General features: G+C 37.0%; 1 protein-coding gene across 4 annotated transcripts in view; it reads right to left on the reverse strand.

The window, feature by feature from the left end:
* The window catches only part of BANK1 (B cell scaffold protein with ankyrin repeats 1), a 252,856-nt gene that overhangs the window by 188,181 nt on the left and 42,798 nt on the right, over positions 1–21,877 (reverse strand). The gene's annotated exons all lie outside the window — the stretch shown is intronic.

Raw genomic sequence — 21,877 nt, forward strand, 5'->3', positions numbered from 1 at the left:
CTGTTCATCTACTAGTTAAATGTTTTTCAAAAAAAAAATCCAGGCCAGGCGCTGTGGCTCACGCCTGTAATCCTAGCTCTTGGGAGGCCGAGGCGGGCGGATTGCTCAAGGTCAGGAGTTCAAAACCAGCCTGAGCAAGAGCGAGACCCCGTCTCTACTATAAATAGAAAGAAATTAATTGGCCAACTGATATATATATAAAAAAATTAGCCGGGCATGGTGGCGCATGCCTGTAGTCCCTGCTACCCGGGAGGCTGAGGCAGAAGGATCTCTCGAGCCCAGGAGTTTGAGGTTGCTGTGAGCTAGGCTGACGCCATGGCACTCACTCTAGCCTGGGCAACAAAGCGAGACTCTGTCTCAAAAAAAAAAAAAAAAAAAATCCAGCTATTTTTATTTCTCTTAATATTAAAACAGTAAATTTATAAAACATAATCCATTTCTTTTCCACGATGGTTAATAAGAGAGTATACTTTAAATCAGAAGAGTTATTTACCCTTTATATGCATTTCTAATTTCTAAAACCCAAAAGCATAATTGTGGGACAATTACTAAATAAATGAAACTAGCATATCTATAAAATACTACTTTAATAGTGAAATATTATACTAGTATTCATCAAAATGTTAATCTGTTCTATGAAAATAAGCATTCTATAGCAAGTAAACTGGGTTTCTTTATGGCAGTATTAATGAGCACTGAAATATACTATTGTGAATTTTGAGTCTCAAAGAAGGGCTAAAGTATTTGATTTTTTAAAAATTTAAATTTAAATTTCATCATTAGCATTGGGGCTTAATCATTAAGACACTGTTCTCTGTTTTTTTGTTTTTTTGTTTTTTTTTTTTTGAGACAGAGTCGCACTTTGTTGCCCAGGCTAGAGTGAGTGCCGTGGTGTCAGCCTCGCTCACAGCAACCTTTTCAAACTCCTGGGCTCAAGCGATCCTCCTGCCTCAGCCTCCCGAGTAGCTGGGACTACAGGCATGTGCCACCATGTCTGACTAATTTTTTCTATATATATTAGTTGGCCAATTGATTTCTTTCTATTTATAGTAGAGACGGGGTCTTGCTCTTGCTCAGGCTGGTTTTGAACTCCTGACCTCGAGCAATCCACCCGCCTGGCCTCCCAGAGTGCTAGGATTACAGGTGTGAGCCACCGCGCCAGCCTAAAACACTATTCTCTATTGGGAAAAAAATGTTAAGAGAGACAGATCTTTTCTTTATTATTCAATGTTTCAAAGCCCAAAGTGTTTCCTTAGGGCACAGAACCAATGTGGCTGAAGTTAAGACTCTCACAACAAGAAGGTCACATGTGTAGACTCTTAGGCCCACTCAAAAGAATTCCTCAAATCCCCACAGAAGGGGACTGGAAACAAGAGACGCAGCCTGTGACAGCATGACGCTGGCCCCGTGGTGTGATAAGGCCTTGGCCACCTGGCACTCACAGCTGGGCTCTGCTGTTCTACTGAACACCAGCAACTTCGTGGAACATCACAATCAGGCAAGGTCACTCTGTCACCATGATGGATCACGACAGAGACAGGACTACTCCGTAGTCATATTGGAATACATGCAAAAACATGAACATTGCCCAAGCCACAGAAATGACCAAACAGCCCGAATCCTGGCTAATATGAGTAACTGTCGCTTCTTTCCCAATTCCAGCTGTAGCCTCTTTGCATTTCTCCTGCCTTATAAATGGATGACCTACTCCTCCTGGTTTGTCTGGGATTTTCCAGATTTGGGCACTGAAAATGCCATGTTCCAGGAACCCCCTCAGTCTCAAGCAAATGGAAACAGTTGGTTATATATGAAATCACAAAATTACTCCTGTTTCCTGATAGCAAGCAAATTTACCAAAGCCCTGTTTCCTTAAACCATCCCTGAAATCATTTAAAAGAAGCCTAAATAACTTAAGTCTTTCCTAATATCCTTTTATTAAGACACCCCATGGTTCTCCACAGTGTGCTTTCTCTTCATTGCAACGACCAAAAAATCCAAATAGTTCAAACACAGGTATATTCCTGGTGGTCTTTGGCTAAAGGGCATTGAAAGAATCAAAAGGAAGAAGAGTCAAAGACTATAAAGCCAGAAGTAGCTAGAATTTTGGTCTCACTGTACCCAAAATGGTGGAGTCACCAGTTCCATATAAGCGACTCTATCAGAAAAGCAAAATAACAAAGGAGATTCCCCTTGGAGAGGCGCTGTCTCCATGCCGTATCTAAGAAGCAAAGGTTTTTTTCTTTTGTTTCTGTCTTATGAAAGTTGAAAAATTAAGGCAGAAAAGCACCTGGGATTTCCAGATTTCTCCCCATATTAGTGTCATTGGAAATGAAAAACAGGCTTTATTTCTCTAACAATTTCAAATACTTTCATAAGCAGTTCTCATTCCCTCTCTCTCATACACTTACACACTCACATACACACACTCACACACTCTCACACACATTCACACACTCACACTCACACACACTCACACACACTCACACTCACACACACACTCACACACACGCGCACACACACACTCACACACGCACACACACTCACACTCACACACTCACACACACTCACACGCACACACACACACGCACACACTCACACTCACACACTCACACACACTCACTCACCCACACTCACACACACTCACACTCACCCACACTCACACACTCACACACACACACTCACTCACACACACTCACACACTCACACACACTCACCCACACTCACACACACACTCACTCACCCACACTCACACGCACTCACACACACACACTCACACACACACACTCACACACACATACTCACACACACACACACTCACACACACTCACACACACTCACCCACACTCACACACTCACACTCACACACACTCACACACACTCACACACACTCTCACACACACTTACACACTCACACACTCACACACACATACTCACACACACACTTACACACTCACACACTCTCACACACACTCACCCACACTCACACACACTCACACACTCACACACATTCACACTCACACACTCACACACACACACACCCACACTCACACACAAATCAAAATAGTGAAAGGTTATTTAAAATAGGAAACTGATTTTATTTCATACACCTTAAAAGGAGAAGTTGCTCCACCACGTCAGTATTTGGGATTTTCTGCTAATTTTTCAGTGCTATTAGGTTAAGAAGAGCTATTGTATTTACTCTATTATATATAATATTTACTATTATATATATTATGGGGACATAATCACAGATGTACACGAAGATTTATGTCTACAAATGTTTACAGAAGCACTGTTTATAATACTGAAAACCGGAAGCAGTCTAAGCAATAAAGGACCAGATAAAAATATGCTTTGTGATATAAGACGTTAATAAAAATTTTTATCATAGAATATTTAACAAGGAACAGGTTTACGATATAACTGAAAAAAATCAAGTAGCTAAATTGTCAATTTAGTAGGTTCTCATTTTAGTAAAATAAAAAGTATACATGTACAGAACTATGTGGTAGGAATTAAAGACATATTCTTAAATGAATAAGAATAAACTATACAAGTATGAAAATCTCAAGAGTCATTACTTCTGGCTGTGAGATATGAGTGAATTTCTTGTATAGATAGATACAACTAATAATACCTAATAACATAGTATATGTAATATGTTATTTTTCTGCATTAAAATGCACTTATTTTACATATTAAACTATGTATGTACATTTAGGCAGAGAAATGAATTGATCAGATTGCAGACTGAGAACATGTATCTATTCCTCTTTTCCACAACATGTAAATGAAATAATAGAAAAGAGTATTTTTTTAAAAATACGTGTATTACAGCACTAGAGATTGATAAATGGTGCCATTACATGAGAACAATTTTTGAGGGGCTATTGAAAAATGAAAGTTAATCTGGAATTAGATGAACAGAGATACCAGAGCAGAAAAAACAGAGCCCAAAACATCTTTGGAAAAGATAATTCCACATATTAAATTAGTTTTTCAAAACTAATTGGTTTCCAAAACTCAAGAAACTACAAACTGAAAATTCGAACGGCAAAGGCAGTCCGGGACAGGGACGACAGGCGAGAGCGGGGCCTGGCGGGGACGGCGGCGCGGGCTCTCCCGCTGCTCCTGCTCGGCAAGGGCAGTTTGCTTCCGCCCTGGGAATGCAGCCCTGGACTAAAAAAAATACAAGCTTGGGCCGGGACTGGATACGGCGGGCGGCGGAGTAGAATCCGGTGTATTTCCCGACCTCCCCACAGACGGCAGAGAACGGAAATGACGCGGGAAGAGCTGGCCTCTGACTCGCTGCGGGCGACGTCGGTGGGCGTCACGCCCGGGTGTGTAGCGGGTGTTCTGGCCGGAAACCTCCATGGGAGGAGCCACAGCTATTAACCACAGTGATTCCCACGGAAAACGCAAGCCGTCACCCCAAATCACCCTTGTCCTCTTCTTCTATCCTAACATCCACACCTCATCCCTTCTTCTTTTAACGCGCCTTTTCCTTCCCACCTGCTCCCCAGACAGCGCAGGGCCTGCAGCTCGGAGCGGGCCCCGGACCCGGTGCGGACTGGATGCGACTGCCAGCCTCCACCTTAGCGAGACCCACTGAGTCAGAATCCGCACTTCCGAAGAGCTGCCAGTGATTATTGGTACATGCATTGATGTTCGAGAAGCAGCCTGGAGTAACAGTAACTTGTACCTTGGTATGACATCTTTCCATATCATAGCATAAACCGTTAACTGAAATTATAGCATGATTTATCTGTTTCCTTGTTTCCTGTCTACCCCATTTAGAATGCAAGCTTTTTAGTTCAGGCAATTTTTTTTTTTGTTAACCTCTATATCTCCAGTGTATACAGTAGTGCCTGGAGATAGTAGAGGCTTAATAAATATTTGTTGCCTAGTTAGAAGAAATCACCATAGCTTAGAAGGTACTAAGCTTACCTCTTGATATCTTACACATTTTTGTTGACATTTTTTGAGAGTTGCTAAGACAACTCTCAAAGTTTATTTCCTGCAACTGGATCTATAAAGCAATGAGCTAGAGGAATCAAAAGATCAGTTAATGAAACAAACACCAATTATATTCTCTCTGAAGAAGTTCAACATGTGTCAATAGCAATCCCTTTCAGCAGCTTGTCCATAATGAAATCAAACCAAGATCTGTTGGATAACATTTCAAACAAAAACTGAGCATCAGACTTTTAATTATTCCTTTTAATAAATAACAATGTAAAGTTTTGCATTCGTTTTAGTTGCCACTTTTTTGAAATATTGGCTTCAAGAAAAGTTTGTGAATACACTAATCACAACTTTGAATGTTAAATTATTCATGGGACATATAATTCATGAAAAGTGGAATGACTTTTCAATGTGCTGTCTTACAAAAAATTCCACTGAAAAATACCTAAGGTATGCTAATGCACACTCAACCCATTCAGCAACTTACTGGCTTCTTTTTTTGTATTCTTTATTATTATTTTTTTTATATAATGAAGAAAGAATAAGCATAGAATGATCTGAATAGAAATCCATGAGATAGAGCAGGGTTGCATATGTGCCACGGGCCCCGATCTTTTGGGCACCAGGGGTAGTTCTCACAGAAGAGAATTTTTCCACGGATGGGTGGGGGGTGGAGGGCCTCAGAGGACCAGTCTCTAATAGGTGGCAGACAGGTAGCAGTCTTTGGCCTGGGGCTTGGGGCCACAGCATATTAGGTTGTAATAGCATGAGCCAATTTTTGTTACATGTTAGCTTAATAAAAAAGAGTAGATATTAATGTGTGCATGTATGTATGTAAATATATGCACATATATGTATATATACATATATGTAAGTGTATATATGCATGTATAAATATCCTATGTTCATAAGTGTGTGTGTGTAAATGAAAAAACATCACCATTATGTTAACAGTGATTATTTGAGTGGTTAGAATAAAAGTCATTTTTTAAAATTTTCTTCTTCATTCTTTTCAATATACACCAGACTTTTGACAAGCCATAAATTTTACTTTTCCAATCAGACAAAAATGAACATCATCAAAAATTATCATCATTTTTATTGGATGGGAGGACAGCAGCAATTCCATTTTTCAAAATAAAATTTATATGAATTTTTTACATAAGTGATAAACATTCATTATATATAATTTAGAACACATAAAGAGAAAGAAGAAAATAAAATCACCTATAATTCTGTCTCTTAGAGATAACCTCAGCTAACTTTTTGATATATATATCATTCCAGTCTTTGCCTGAAGCATGCAATATATATTTTTGAAAATTGAAATGGGACAATCATATAAGCATTTATACTGGAGGCATGCCTTGGAGGTAGTGTAGGTTCCTTTCCAGACTAATACTTTAAAGCAAATATTGCAATAAAAGGAGTCATACAAATTTTTTGGTTTCCCAGTGCATATAAAAATTTTGTTTACACTATACTGTAGTCTGTTAAGTTTGTAATAGATTTTACTTGAAAAAACAATATACCGCCCTTAATTAAAAAAACACCTTACTACCAAAAAATGCTAACGATCATCTGAGACTTCAGCAAGTTGTGATCTTTTTGCTGGTAGAGGGTCTTGCCTTGATGTTGATGGCTGCTGATTGATCAGGGTGGTGGTTGCTAAATACTGGGGCGGCCACAGAAATTTCTTAAAATAAGACAACATTGAAGTCTGCTTAATTGATTGACTCTTCCTTCACAAAAGATTTTTAATAGCATTTTACCCACAGCAGAACTTCTTTCAAAGTTTGACTCAATCCTCTCAAACCCTGCCATGGCTTTATCTACTAGGTTCATGTAATACTTTAAATCCTTTGTTGTCATTTCAAAAGCGTTCACAGCATCTTTATCAGGAGTAGATTCCACCTCAAAATACCACTTTCATTGCTCATCCATAGGAAGCAGCTCCTCATCCATTCTAATTTATCCTGAGTGTACAGTGATTCAGTCATGTCTTCAAGCTCTACTTGTAATTCTAGTTCTCCTGCTATTTCCACCACATCTGCAGGAACCTCCTCCATTGAGGGTTGAAATCAACTTCTTCCAAACTCCTGTTTATGTTGATATTTTGACCTCCTCCTATGAATCACAAATGTTCTTAGTGGCATCTAGAATGGTGAACTCTTTCCATTAGGTTTCCAATTTACTTTGCCCAGATCCATCAGAAGAATCGCTATCTATGTCAGCTATAGCTTTAAAAAATGTATTTCTTAAATAATAAGACTTGAAAATTGAAATGACTCCTTGGTTCATGAGGTCCAGAAAGGATGTTGTGTTTGCAGGCATGAAAACAACACTAATCTTGTACATTTCCATCACAGTTCTAGGGTGACTAGATGCATTGTCAGTGAGTAGTAATATTTTGAAAGGAATCTTTTTTTTTTTTTTTTCTGAAAAGTAGATCTCAACAGTAAATTTAAAATATTCAGTAAACCATGGTATAAACAGATGTGCTGTCTTCCAGGTTTTGTTGTTCCATTTATAGAGCACGGGTAGAGTAGATTTAGCATGATTCTTAAGGGCCCTAGGATTTTTGGAAGGGTAAACAAACACCGACTTCAACTTAAAGTCACCAGCTGCATCAGCCTATAGTAAGAGAGACAGCCTGTCCTTTGAAGCAAGGCGTTGACTTCTCTTCTCTAGCTATGAAAGTCCTAGTTGGCATCTTCTGATATAAGGCACTTCCATCTACATTGAAAATCTGTTGTTTAGTGTAGACATCTTCATCAATAATCTTAGCTAGATCTTCTGGATAACTTGCTGCAACTTCCACATCAGCACTTGCTTCACCTTACACTTTTTTTTTTTTTTTTTTTGGATACAGAGTTTCACTCTGCCACCCTGGCTGGAGTGCAGTGGTATCATCTCACAGCAACCTCAAACTCCTAGAGTCAAGTGATCCTCCTGCCCCTCAGCCTCCCGAGTAGCTGGGACTACAGGCATGTGCCAATGTGCCCAGCTAATTTGTCTATTTTTAGTAGAGACAGGATCTCATTCTTGCTCAGGCTGGTCTCAAACTCCTGAGTTCACCTTGCACTTTGATGTTATAAAGACAGCTTCTTTCCTTAACTCTCATGAAAAAAACCTCTTCTAGTTTCAAGCTTTTTCTACAGGTTCTTCACCTCTCTCATCTTTTATAAAATTGAAGAGAGTTAGGGCCTTGGTTTAGATTAGTCTTTGGCTTAAGGGAATGTTGTGGCTGATTTGATCTTCTATCTAGACCGCTAAAACTTCCTCCGTATCGGCAATAAGGCTGTTTTACTTTCTTATCATTAGAGTTTTCACTGGAGTAGCACTCTTAATCCTTCAAGAACTTTTCCTTTGCATTCACAACTTGGTTAACTGTTTGATTCAAGAGACTTAGCTTTCTGCCTAAGTGTGCTTTTTGACATACTTTCCTAACTAATATTAATCATTTCTAAGGATTTCAAGTGACAGATGCATGACTCTTCCTTTCCCATGAATGCTTAGATGTCATTATAGAGTTATTAATTGGCCTAATGTCAATACTGTTGTGTCTCGAGGAAGAGGGAGGCCCAAGAAGTGGGAGAGAGATGGGGGGACACTTGGTGGACCTGTCAGAACACATACAACATTTATCACTTAAGTTCATACATGCAGTTCATGGTGCCCTAAAACAATTAGAATAGTAATTCTGGCCCCAGATTCATAAAGCTCATTCTACTAGATCTAAACAAAAGGATAAATAGTAGTATTATACTTGCCAGTGACTACAACAGCCCACTGAAAGAGCTGGACAGATCATCAAAGCAGAAAATAAACACTGTATTAAATGAGACTCTAGAATAAATGTAAATAATAAACATTTACAGAATATTCTATGTGAAAACTACTAAATACACCTTCTTCTTATCAGCACATGGACGTTCTCCAAGATTGATTATATCTTAGGCCACAAAACATGTCTCAACAAATTCAAAACTATGAAAAATCATACCATGTATCTTCTCAGATCACAGTAGAATAAAACTAGAAATCAATTTACAAGAGAAACACTCTAAAGTATACCAAATCATATAATTAAAAGACCTGCTGCTGAATGATTAGTGGGTCAATGATGAAATTAAGATGAAATAACATTCTGTGAAAAGAATGACAAGTGATACACAAGCTATCAAAATCTATGGGATTCAGCAAAAGCAGTCCTTATGGGAAAATTCATAGCCTTAAATACCTACATCTAAAAGACAGAAAGATCACAAATTAACAAATTAATGTCACATCTCAAGAAACTAGAAAAGAAAGAGCAACCCAAACCCAAAGCAAGCAGAGGAAAAGAAAGAAAAAAGCTCAGATAAGAATTAAAGGAAACACAAACAAAAACAAAGAAATAATACAAAGGATCAATGAAACAAAAAGTTAGTTCTTTGAAAAGATAAATAAAATTGATAGATTTTTTGCTAGATTAACCAGGAATAGAAGAGAAAGGACCCAAATAATCTCAATTATAAGTGAAAAAGGAGATATTACAACTGATACCACAGAAATACAAAATATCATCCATGAATGCTACAAAATTCTGTATGTACATAAACTCGAAAATGTAGAGGAAATGGACATATTCATGGAAACACACAACCTTCCAACACTCAGTCAGGAAGAATTAGAACTCCCGAATATACTAATAATGAGTAGTGAGATAGAAGTAGTCATAAAAAATATCTCAAAAGCAAGAATGACAAAAAACCGGAAGAGATGGGTTCATAGCTGAATTCTACTAGGTTTACAAAGAAGAGCTGGTACCCATCTTCAGAAATTATTCCATAACATTGAGGAGGCAACCCTAACTCATTCTATAAAGCCAGTATTATCTTGATACCAAAGCCAGGAAATGACACAAGAAAACAAGAAAACTACAGAACAATATATTTTATGAATATAGATGTAAAAATCCTCAATAAAATACTATCAAACCAAATTCAACAGCATATCCAAAAAAATAGTCCATCATGACCAAGTGGACTTTATCCCAGGGATGCACAGATAGTTAAACATACATAAATCAATAAACATGATTCATCACATAAACAGAAACAAAAACAAAGATCATATAATCATCTCAATAGATGCAGAAAACACTCAACAAAATTCAGCACCCTTTCATTAAACAAACCCTCAACAAACTAGGCATAGTAGGAACATATCTCAAGATTATAAAAGCCATATATGCCAAACCCACACCCAGCATCATACTGAATGGGGAAAAGTTGGAAGCATTCCCCCTAAGAACTGAAACAAGACAAGGGTGTTGATTGTTACCCCTTCTATTCAACATAGTATTGGAAGTGCTAGCCAGAGCAAACAGGGAAGAGAAAGAAATAAACGGTATGCAAATAAGGAAAGAGAAGGTCAAACTATTGCTTTCTGCTGATGATATGTTCTTGTAGCTAGAAAATCCTAAAGATTCCAACAAAAGATTCTTAGAATTGATAAATAAATTCAGCAAAGTCTCAGTTTACAAAATCAATGTACACAAATTAGTACCATTTCTATTAATATATACCAATAACTGTCAGTCCAAGAGTCAAATCAAAGACTCAATACCATTCACAATAGCTACAAAGAAAATGAAATACTTAGGAATATACTTAACCAAGGAGATGAAAGAACAGGAGGAAAGAACTCACAGACAACAAAAACAAATGGAAACCATATCCTACTCATGGATTGGTAGGAACAACATTGTTAAAATGTCCATACTGCTCAACATGATTTACAGATTAAATGTAATCCCCATCAAAATTCCAAACTTATATTTCACAGATCTATTAATAGAAAAAATAATTCTACATTTTGTTTGATACCAGAAAGAGCCTAAATAGCTAAAGCAATCTTAAGCAAAAAGAAAAAATCTGGAGCTATCACATTATTAGACTTCAAATTATACTACAAGGCAATAATAACCAAAACTGCATGGTATTGGTACAAAAATAGAGACATAGACTAATGGAATAGAAAGAGAACCCAGATATAAAGCCATCTACCTACAGGCAATTGGTTTTTGACATAGCAGACAACATGCACTGGGGAAAGGAAAAGCTATTCAATAAAAGGTGCTGAGAAAACTGGATACCCATTGCAGAAGAATGAAACAGTACCCCTATCTTTCACCATTTATAAAATAAATTCAAAATGGATAAAAGACTTAAATTTTAGATATGAAACCATAAAAATTCTAGAATAAACTGTAGAAAAAACTTTTCTACATGTCAACCTGGGCAAAGTATTCATGACTGAGATTCCTAAAGGCAACTTAGGCAGCAGCAAAAATAAAGAAATAGGACTTGATTGAATTAAAAAGCTTCTGCAAAACAAAGGAATTAATCAAGAGTAAATAGACGAGCTACAGAATGGAAGAAAATATTCATAAATTATCCATCTGACACAGGGCTACTATCCAGAATCTACAAATAACTCAAACAAATTAGCAAGAAAAAAATAAACAACCTCATTAAAAAGTGGGCAAAAGACATGAACAGAAGTTTTTCAAAAGAAGATAGACATAGGGCCAACTAACATGAAAAAATGCTCAACATCACTAATCATCCGGGAAATGCAAATTAAAACCACAATGAGATATCACCTCACCACATCAGAATCCCCATTATTAAAAAGTCCAAAAACAATAGATGCTGTCATGGATCCAGAGAGAAAGGAACACTGTTGAGGGGACTGCAAATTAGTGCAACAGCTATGGAAAAGAGTATGGAGATTCCGCAAAGAAATAAACATATACTTACCACTCTACCCAGCAATCCCACTACTGTGTATCTACCCAAAGGAAAAGAAGTCATTTTATCATAAAGACAACTGCACTTGAATGTTTATTGCAGCACAATTCACAATCGCAAATATGTGGAAGCAACCTAAGTACCCATCGATACGTGAGAGGATTAACAAAATGTGGTGTGTGCATGTCTTAAACATATATATATATATATATATATATATATATATATATATAGAGAGAGAGAGAGAGAGAGAGAGAGAGAGTACTACTCACCATAGAAAGGAATGAATCAATGTCTTTTGCAGCAATTTGAATGGAACTGGAGACCATTATCCTAAGTGATGTATCCCAGGAATGGACAAACACCACATGTACTCTCTAATAATTTGGAACTAATCGATGGGCACACATGGACACAGAAAGAAGTAAAAGTCATTGGAAATCAAGAAGGAGGAAGAGTGGAGATCGGGAGGGCTAAAAACCTACCTAACAAGTACAATGAAGACTATTTGGGTAATGGGCACACTAATATCCATGACATAAGCATTATAAAACTATCTATGTGACAAAAACATTTGTACCCCCTTGATATTTTGAAATTAAAAAATAATCACTGATCACAGACTACCATAACAGATTTAATAAAAATGAAAGAGTTTGAAATATTGTTGGGACCACGTGATGTGACACAGAGGCACGGAGAGAGCACATGCTCTTGGGAAAATGGCACAATGATTTGCTCTACACAGAGTTGCTGCAAACCTTCAGTTTGAAAAAATGCAATATCTGTAAAGTATAATTAAGTAAAGCACAATAAAAGGATGTATTCCCGTATTTGGTGTAACAGTAATACTTTATGTTCTATTGACTATTCGTAGTTTATATTTTCACAAACATTGTATTCAGTTTTGAGTACTCACTTAAAAAGATAATCCTTGTTCAATGCTGGATCACTAAATTTTCATAAAACATTTAAAACTACTTGTAGATATTTTTAAAATTCTGTGAGTCAGAAACTGTTCCTCCCTCATAAATTGTTCAGCCAAATACAATCTTTTTTTCCTCTTCCAACACTTTTCAAAAACGTGAATACAGTACTTTGTATCAAGCAGGATTAGAAAAATAAAAATCAGATATAATTAACCTACAAATAAAGTAACAGACCCATAGGTAGTAAATTCAACAGAAAAATCTTAAATTTTACAAAGTAAATAAATGATGAGGGTCTTCTGGCCCTTTGGTAGAAAATAGAACTTTACTACTATTTAGAAAATAAATTTGAGTTTATTTTCCTCCCAATAAGCTTTAAGTAATTTATAGGGTAATTAGGGAGACAATTTACATGTGTTTATACATACATGCATTATATATATAGTAATAATTTGTTAGTATACGTGTATTTATACAAATTATATATATATACACCATATATATATATATATATATATATATATATCTTTCCATTTCCTAAAGTTATATTTATACACACACACACACACATCCTAATTAAAAATGCCACCATCACTACTGTATGTTAGTTGTTGAGATAAAGACATGTCAGTGTTAGGTATGGTTGGCCTCCTCAGAAGTGGGCCTTAAAATTAAGATGGTGAAAAGGAGAGAGAGAACATTCTAGAACTCATTGGAACTATGCTCTCATCACTTCTTTCTCCCATCTCTATGAGATTGAGGAATTGACTATTTTGTTCATTGCTGAACACATGATAGGCACTCAATAATTACTGGTAAATTGACTAGATTGTTGCATTTCAATTGGAAATGCTTCGAGGAGATGGGGTTGGAAGAGGTCGATTAAGAGGTTGATTAAGAGTGTCCAAGTGCCAAACCTGTGTTTGGGAGGGGGTGCTCTCTGTAACTGTCATGAGACGCAGGAAGTTGATGAAAACGTTAATGTTTCCATGTCTGGTATTGCCTTCAGGACACGGCGCATCCTCGTGTGCTCAGCTTCGGAAGGGCCAGGGGGCGTCCAGAGAGGTGAGAGGAAGGAGTGTGTGCCAAACTCAACCGCCTCAACGGCTGGGCAGAGAAGACAGCAGCCTAGCAAGTAGCTAGAACTCGGAGAGCGACTCAGTGGCTGAACGGGAAAGGTGAGAAGATGCTTGCAGACGTGAAAAAGATCCTAGAAAGATAGATTGAAAAGAGAGTGAAGGTGCATCTTTCTGTAATGGCTGAAAGTCAGAGGCCTCTACCCTTGGAAAAAGCAAGAAAAAGAGGCTGCACATTGGAATGACCTATGTTTAAGCAACAATAGAATTGTTCTGTTTTATTTCTACTTCCCCGAAGCATTAAATTAAACAATAAAAGCATGAAAAAATTAATAAAGAATATTACCCTTCACTTTAAACTCCATGCCTTTGACACTGGACTTGAGTGTCTTTTACATCCTCAGTGAGTGACAGTATTATCTTGGCAAGAGAATCTAACGCCTTCCCCTCTCTGGGTAGCAAAGTCAGCCTGAAGTTACCTTCGGGAAGCTAGAATGTGACTAACGATGACTTCCAGGTTAGCGAGTGAAAAGGAAGCTATAATCAATTCATTGCCTAAAAGGAAAAGAATTTTGAATAGGGATTTGATCTATATGAATGTGCATGATTTTATGAACAAACTTCTCAAGAATATTAATAACTACCAACTACTGAACATGTATTAAGACTATCTGCCAAGTGCTATTCTTAGTGCTTCGCATATATTAACGCACAATACCTTGCCGGCTCTGGGGTAGGTAACAATATTATCCTCATCATATATATTAGTTTATTTATTCTTTGAACAAATATTTATCAACCAATAACGTAGCAGATGCTATTCAGGATGCTCAGGCGGATGTGGTGAGCCTTCCTTCACAGGGCTTGCAGTCTAACGGGCAGAGGCGAGCACGTGGAATACAAGTAAGATGCGGAGTGTGGCAGACGCGGCTAGGTGCTAGGAATGAAATTAAAGCCAGGAAGGCTGACAGGGAATGCAAGGAAAGGGAATGAGGGTTGCTTCACTCAAACCCAGGGCTGCCTGACTTCAAACCCTCTGCTCTTGGTCACAAGGTTACATGGTCCACTGAAGGTCAATCCTTTGGCAGGTGCACACAGAGCTTGTCTGTCCCCAGCCTTCCACGCGGGAAGTTCTAGCAAATGGGCCCGTCAACAAACATGCGTGGGTTTAAGAGGTAAGCAGGACCTTGATGACCCACCGTGTCAGCCTCACATGTGACAACAGTGACAACGCTCTACTCCCATTCTAGCCGTTCCAGCCTCTTCACCAGTCCCGGAATCTAAGTATAATCTCTAATTCTTTCATACGTGCTCTTCTCCTATAGCCTGTTGTGCCTAATCCCATTTGTCCTTCTGATTAATTTTCAACACTCGCGTGAATGGTTGTTCTTGTGGAAGAGCCTTCCCAGCTTCCACATGGCCACAGTTCTTTGGATGTGCTGCACTTCACTAAAACCACTGTCACGCTGCACCATGGCATTTGCATGTCATCTACTTTCCCATCTCCGTCATTAGACAGTGAGCTCTTGATGGTCACAGCCGATAATCTTTGCATGCCCCTCAACTCCAAGTGATTACCAAAGTCCTGCCACAGAGTAGAAGCTCAATAAAATCAGTTGATGTGGCTAAAACCACTATTTAGTGGACAATTAGCCAAGCCAAAGAGGAACACAAAGGAAAGCAATTGTTCCCGATAGCCAAGAGCCACATTTAAAAGGAAATTATGCAAAGCTGAGTAAGGAGGAAAAATAAGTTATACAGATAGTTTGAACTAGGATGGGGAGCAGGAAAACATACTAGACAGAGAAAGTATAAGTTTTGTGGTTTATGGAGAAGGAATTACTAATATCTAAATGACTTTCACGGTTATGAAAAAAGCATTCCTAGTATCTAAATTTAATAACAGGAAAATGAAAGAATGGTTGGTACAAATATTTTAATTAACAATGTGGAAATACATCCCAGAGATCAAAAGTCTAATATGAAGAAAGTGTCTAAATGCACGATGATCAGAGCAATTTGGTATGATTAATTTGATGATGAAGAAGGCACTAATTTTGGTAGGATTAATTTGATGATGAAGAAGGCACTAACAGAAGTCCTTTTATGTCATTGACTCAAGATTAATGCAGTGGAATATTTATCAGAAAAAGTACAAAATAGGTAAGTAATATTGACAAGAAAATGTGAAAATAAATCTTACTACAATCAAATGAGACCAAAGAGGGTGGGTGTCCTGAGATGGTAGGTAAGAAAAAGTGGATAATATTTTTGTTTGCAGTTTTGACATACAATACCTAAAATGAAAAATAATACATTTTTGTATAAATAGAAAATGTTTCGAACAGAAAATTCATAAAGTTATTTACTCTGGAATTTTTAAAATTTCTAAGTATTACTATATGTTCCAAACAGAAATCATTTTCTAAAGCTCATTTAGTGGAGAAAGATAATTGAAATGGAAGAAGAACTATATAAATTTGTATTCAAATAAAATGGATGGCACGTTTGTAAATGCAGGCACGGGGCTAAGACATTCGGTGAGTTAAATTGCGCCGTTCTTGTTAAACCTGGACGGCGGAGGAGCCGGGTGGACGCCGAGAATGTCCCGCGCCTGCGCGCGTAGGTGCTGGGGAGGGGGCGTGACCGCGGTGGCTGGCCACCCTGGACCTCATCCCAGACCCTGACATATAAAAACCTGGACAATTTTAAGACACACCAGTTGACTTGAGTATGCAAACATTTCAGAAATTAGCAATAGTCTGGTAGGCCCCAAGTCCCCTAAAAATTATTTTTATCAAAGTCAACCCAAAATTTGCTTATTAGCGTAGTCATCTGAAATGCGAGTGCCAGAAGTACCTGCTCCACATTCTAGCTCTGTCATTTTCTAGCCATCAACCTCCTGTGTTTGTGTTTTTACTTAAAAATCAGAATGGCACTCGTACCTGCACCTCAGTGTTTTCGTGAGGATTAAATTTGAGAATGCATATAAAGTTCTTATGATGGTGCTTGGCTCTTAGACATTCATTAATGAATATTATAAAGTGATTTTTTAAAAACGTAAGGAATAAAGGAATAGATCAATCCTGAAGAAACAATGGAAGAGAATGATGTGCTTTCTCCCATAAGTGCCACCGCCATTTGACAACGGAAGGGAGAAGCCAGAGCTCTTCCTATACATGGACTTTCCCAGATTTCTCCCCATTTCTGGACCAAGGGTCTTGTGCAAAGAATGTAATGTCTTGAAGTTTCAATCTCGTCATCTGTCAAGTAATGATGTTTGAGGAGATATTATATGTGATCATTTTAAAGTTAGAATTAGTCTATAATTTATGTATAAGAAGAGTTTTTTAAAATTCTTCAAATAGGGGGAAAGGGCATTTATTGAAACCTTAAAATCTGTACCCCCATAATATGCCAAAATTTAAAAAAAAAATTCTTCAAATAAAGAACTAGAAAAATCTTCATCTAAATTTGTAACTTCTATTTTTCATAATATTTCATCTGTTTGTAGCTCATCTCTGAAAGATTTATTTTTGCTTCTCCCTACATAAATACAGTGCACAATTCTATGTAATTAAGATTCTCATCACCAACTGAATCTATGCTTTAATATATTAATTTTTGTTTCATTATTTTGAACTATTTGTTCCAAGCTAGAATCTTTTATTATAGTACAACATTGATTGTGGTGAGATTTTCATTTTCTCATGGAACAATTGTTAATATATCATTTTTGAGCCAAAGGCAAAATTTGACATCCTGGCCTATCATTTCAGATTTTTAAAAAATATTAAAAAAACATTATTCACACATTCACTTAAGTATAGCCTATACTTGTCATTTGTTTTGCTTTTTCCTCCAACATAAGTTATGGCTTGTTTTATAATGGTTCTGTGCACATATTTGGCAAGTACTCGCTCAACTTTTAAATAGCTTATATTCTACATTATAACAATTTATCTAAGGAATGAAATATGCCAAAATGCTAACAATGATTGCCTCTGGGTACTGTCATTCTAAGTGACATTTTCTTCCTGCTTCTTTTATACTGTCTGTACTATTAATTTCTTTTTGAAATTAGCATGTATGACTTTTATAATTAGGCAAATAAATCAAAAAGATTAAAATAATTTTCTTTGAATTTTTACATTTTTATCCATAATTCAAAATCAGTATCATATATTTGTTGAGATCAAATATTCTATATAAAGTTATATATTTAAAATTACATAGTATGTATCTTAGAAGAAAAGTGAAAAAAGCAACTGCATAACTCCCTTTCTGTAGGTCCTACACAACTTTTACAGACTGAGAAACAATTACACATTAGATATGAATCACATCTTCTCATATTCTAAAAGAATTTTAATGAGTTGTAAAGAACTTTGCCAGTTGAATAAAAAAATTACTGTATATGGTGCTAGTCACTGTGAATAATGGAACAGTGATTGAGACAAATCCCCTTGCTTAAGAAGCCTCCAGACTAGTAGCAGCGTGATAGAGTATTTGTTAGGGGATCACATGGCACTCAAGTAGGGCTGAAAAATACATGTTCCCAATTTCCATAATGTTTGTCAAATTGAATTCCTGTTTAGGTACTTGAATAAAAAGTAATGTTAAATAAGAGTTAAGCTTCCTCAATGGGAAGTTATTAAAGAGATTGATGAGCATTACTTACATTCCTACAAATGCATTTTATAGTATGATGATACTATTAACAGCCAAAAAAAAAAGTATATATATGAGATGAGTTTAAGAGGACTTGTGTTGATTTCCATCTATCCCAACACTCCTATTACAATTCAAAAGGAAACTGTAATTGCCAAGAAGGGAGTACAACCATAAAATTTTAATGGATAAATACAGTTCCTGGGAAAACAGGTAATTCCAACTCTGCTATTAGGCAATTTATAAACAGAAATTTAAAAAAAAAATTCAATTCTCTCACTATATAGGAATATTAAGACACTAGTTAAAGTAATTTTAAATAGCTCATGAAAATTTAATGTTAAAAATATATATCCTCAATATATGAATGTAAGTGAATTCCCATTTGGTGGTATCATAAAATGTCTGACTTTTTAAATGTTTATTAATTTCATAACTTAGTTTAAATTGCCTACTGTGCTTCTCAGTGATGGATAAAGTTAAAATATACACATCTTTCACTTGATTCTCTATGTGAAATATAAAAATATGGCAAAGCAGCCTCCGATCCATCATCTTGTATCAAGCTGCTAGCTGATCTCATATGATGCTATATCTTATCTTTGAGCATAAACATAAGTGTGAATGAGAAAATGTTTCTGATGTTAAGAAAATAAAGTTTAAAGTTTTTTAAAAATAATTATTGAGATTAGCAAATGATTGGTCACCAGCTGGGGCAATGCATGTTTAAGTCAAACATGGCCGAGAGGCGATTACGCCTCCAATGGCAGTAATCATTTCTTGCAGGTAGATTTCTGTGGACCTCAGATTACAGTTCTGTAGACTTCAGGACACCAACTGTCTTGGCCTAGATTTCAGAACTAGATATTTTACCCGATAAGACAGAGTAAAAATTTCTTTTTTCATAGGCTTTACACAGTGTCTTCCCTTGAACACTAGAGTTAATGTTCAGAAAGCCTTGGAAGGGTTCTGTTAATGCAGCGGAAGACCTTTCCTATGTGGAATTGAATCACGAAAAGAAGACCAGCTTTTAGTAAAAATGAAGAGAAAACATCTAAAGAGAGGCGGGATATTTAGAATAGTAAAGAGTAACATGAGCACGTGAGGGAGCTACCGAGTAGTTCATAGCACAATGAGCCTGAATAGCGCACAGCATGCACCTTAGCTCTGCTTCAAAAGGGAAGTGGCAGAAAGCCGGACTAGGGGGCGCTACGTTCATCATATGAACACGGTCAAAGCTGCCCACAGTACTGCAGAGAAGGCCATCACCAACGCAATAAAAATGTCCTGATCAAATTCCCTTATCTTATTTTACTAGCAATAAACAAATTGTGATTATATTCCTGTGCCTAAGATTTATAAACTTCTTGGGGACGTCCTTTGTAACCCATTAACCGGCCTAAGGGCATGCAAGACAAACCTGCAGGTCCTCAATTTACACAAGGAATCTATGTCAGGTGGCTTGTCTCTGATTAACAGACCTCCTTATCTTAAAACATTCCAAGCATTTAGACAAAGCTTCATGTCTTTAACCAATTACAAGTCAAAGAATCTTTAAACCCACCTATAACCTGTAAGCCCCCACTTCGAGATGGCCCACCTTTTTGGGCCAAGTAAATATATGCCTTCCACATACTGATTTACGATTTTACCTGTAACCCCTGTCTCCCTGCAGTGTATAGAACCAAACCGTAACCCAGCCACAGCGAGTCCACTTGCTCAAGGCTTCTTGGGCGTGGCTCCAGGTCTAGGCCCTCAAATTTGGCTCAGAATAAATCTCTTTAAAATTAAAAAAAAATTAGTGTTTGAGTTTCACGCTTCAAGATATGTAAGTATGATCAAAAATGACATTTAGAAGATAAAATAATAAGAATAGAATTTTAAAAGAGAAAATAAAAAATAAACTTCTTCAAAGAAAAGCTGAATATGTATCATACATTGAGAAAGAAACCTTAGAACCTTAGTCTTTACAGCCTCAGAAATAATTTGAGCTACTTTATTAAATCACACAAGCCAGAGAAGCTCTTTGGGACAAAATAAAACCCTTGTGTAAAGTATCAGGTACCTGAACTCACATTTATAATTCAGACTTTTTGAGCAATACACTTTTCAAACAATCCATCATTTTAATTGGAATTCTGAAATTATAATGAACTACTAGTTTCTTAGAGAAAGAAAAAAAGCAGATATTCAAACCCTGAATTTCAAAGTTGGCAGCTAATAATTTTTCAAACCTTAATAAATTCTAGAAGTACAAAAACAGTTCTACTGGCCTTTGTCCTAAATATGTTATCATTCTGCATTCACTGTTAACGATTGATTATTGCCTAAATTAGTGAACAATTAATGTAGGTGTTTTAAATCCTCCTGCTAATTTAAAAATAGTTGACAGAATAGTTGACTATGAGAGGCCTTGTCTGCTGTTCTAAGGGACTTTGACTTTATTCTGTAGGCCAGGCAGAGTTCTATAATCTAGTGTGTTTTAGAAGAGCAGAGAGGAGAGAGGAAAACGACAGGCCACAGCACACTGTGAAAGGGAAGAGGAAGATTTAGGCCGATGGGTGGAAAATGGGGAAGTAGAACCTTTTCTAAGGCAGCGAGACTAAGTGAATACGGGAGGAGGGGGCTCTGGACAGCTCGGGGCTGACGGCTGTAGCCGCCTTTAATTTAATTTGGAACAGTAGCTCATTCTTCCTTTTTGTTTCTTGACCTTAATTTTTTTTTTTTTTTTTTTTTTTTTGAGACAGAGTCTCACTCTGTTGCCTGGGCTAGAATGCCATGGCGGTCAGCCTAGCTCACAGCAACCTCAAACTCCTGGGCTCAAGAGATCCTCCTGCCTCAGCCTCCCAAGTACCTGAGACTACAGGCACGTGCCACCACGACAGGCTAATTCTCTCTCTCTCTCTCAATATATATATATATATTTGTTTATTTATTTTAGTTGTTCAGCAAGAAAAAAAAATCAAAACAAAAAATCAAACAACCCCATTAAAAAGTGGGCAAAAGACATTAACAGAAGCTTTTTAAAAGAAGATAGACTAATGGCCAATAAACATATGAAAAAATGCTCAATGTCTCTAATCATCAGGGAAATGCAAATCAAAACCATAATGAGATATCCCCTAACTTCAATAAGAATGACTATTATCAAAAAGTCCCCAAACAGCAGATGCTGGTGTGGATCTGGAGAGAAAGGAGCACTTACTCACTGTTGCCGGGACTGGAGCTAGTTCAGCCTCTATAGAAAGTAGTATGAAGATAACTCGAAGAACTAAAAGTAGACCTACCACTGATCCAGCAATCCCACTACTAGATATTTACCCAAAGGGGAAAAAAGGAATTCTATAATAAAGACATCTGCACTCGAATGTTTATAGCAGCACAATACACAATTGTAAAGATGTGGAAACAACACATGTACTCATCAATCCATAAG

This window comes from Microcebus murinus, chromosome 29 (genome assembly GCF_040939455.1).
Source record: "Microcebus murinus isolate Inina chromosome 29, M.murinus_Inina_mat1.0, whole genome shotgun sequence".
Lineage (NCBI taxonomy): Eukaryota > Metazoa > Chordata > Mammalia > Primates > Cheirogaleidae > Microcebus > Microcebus murinus.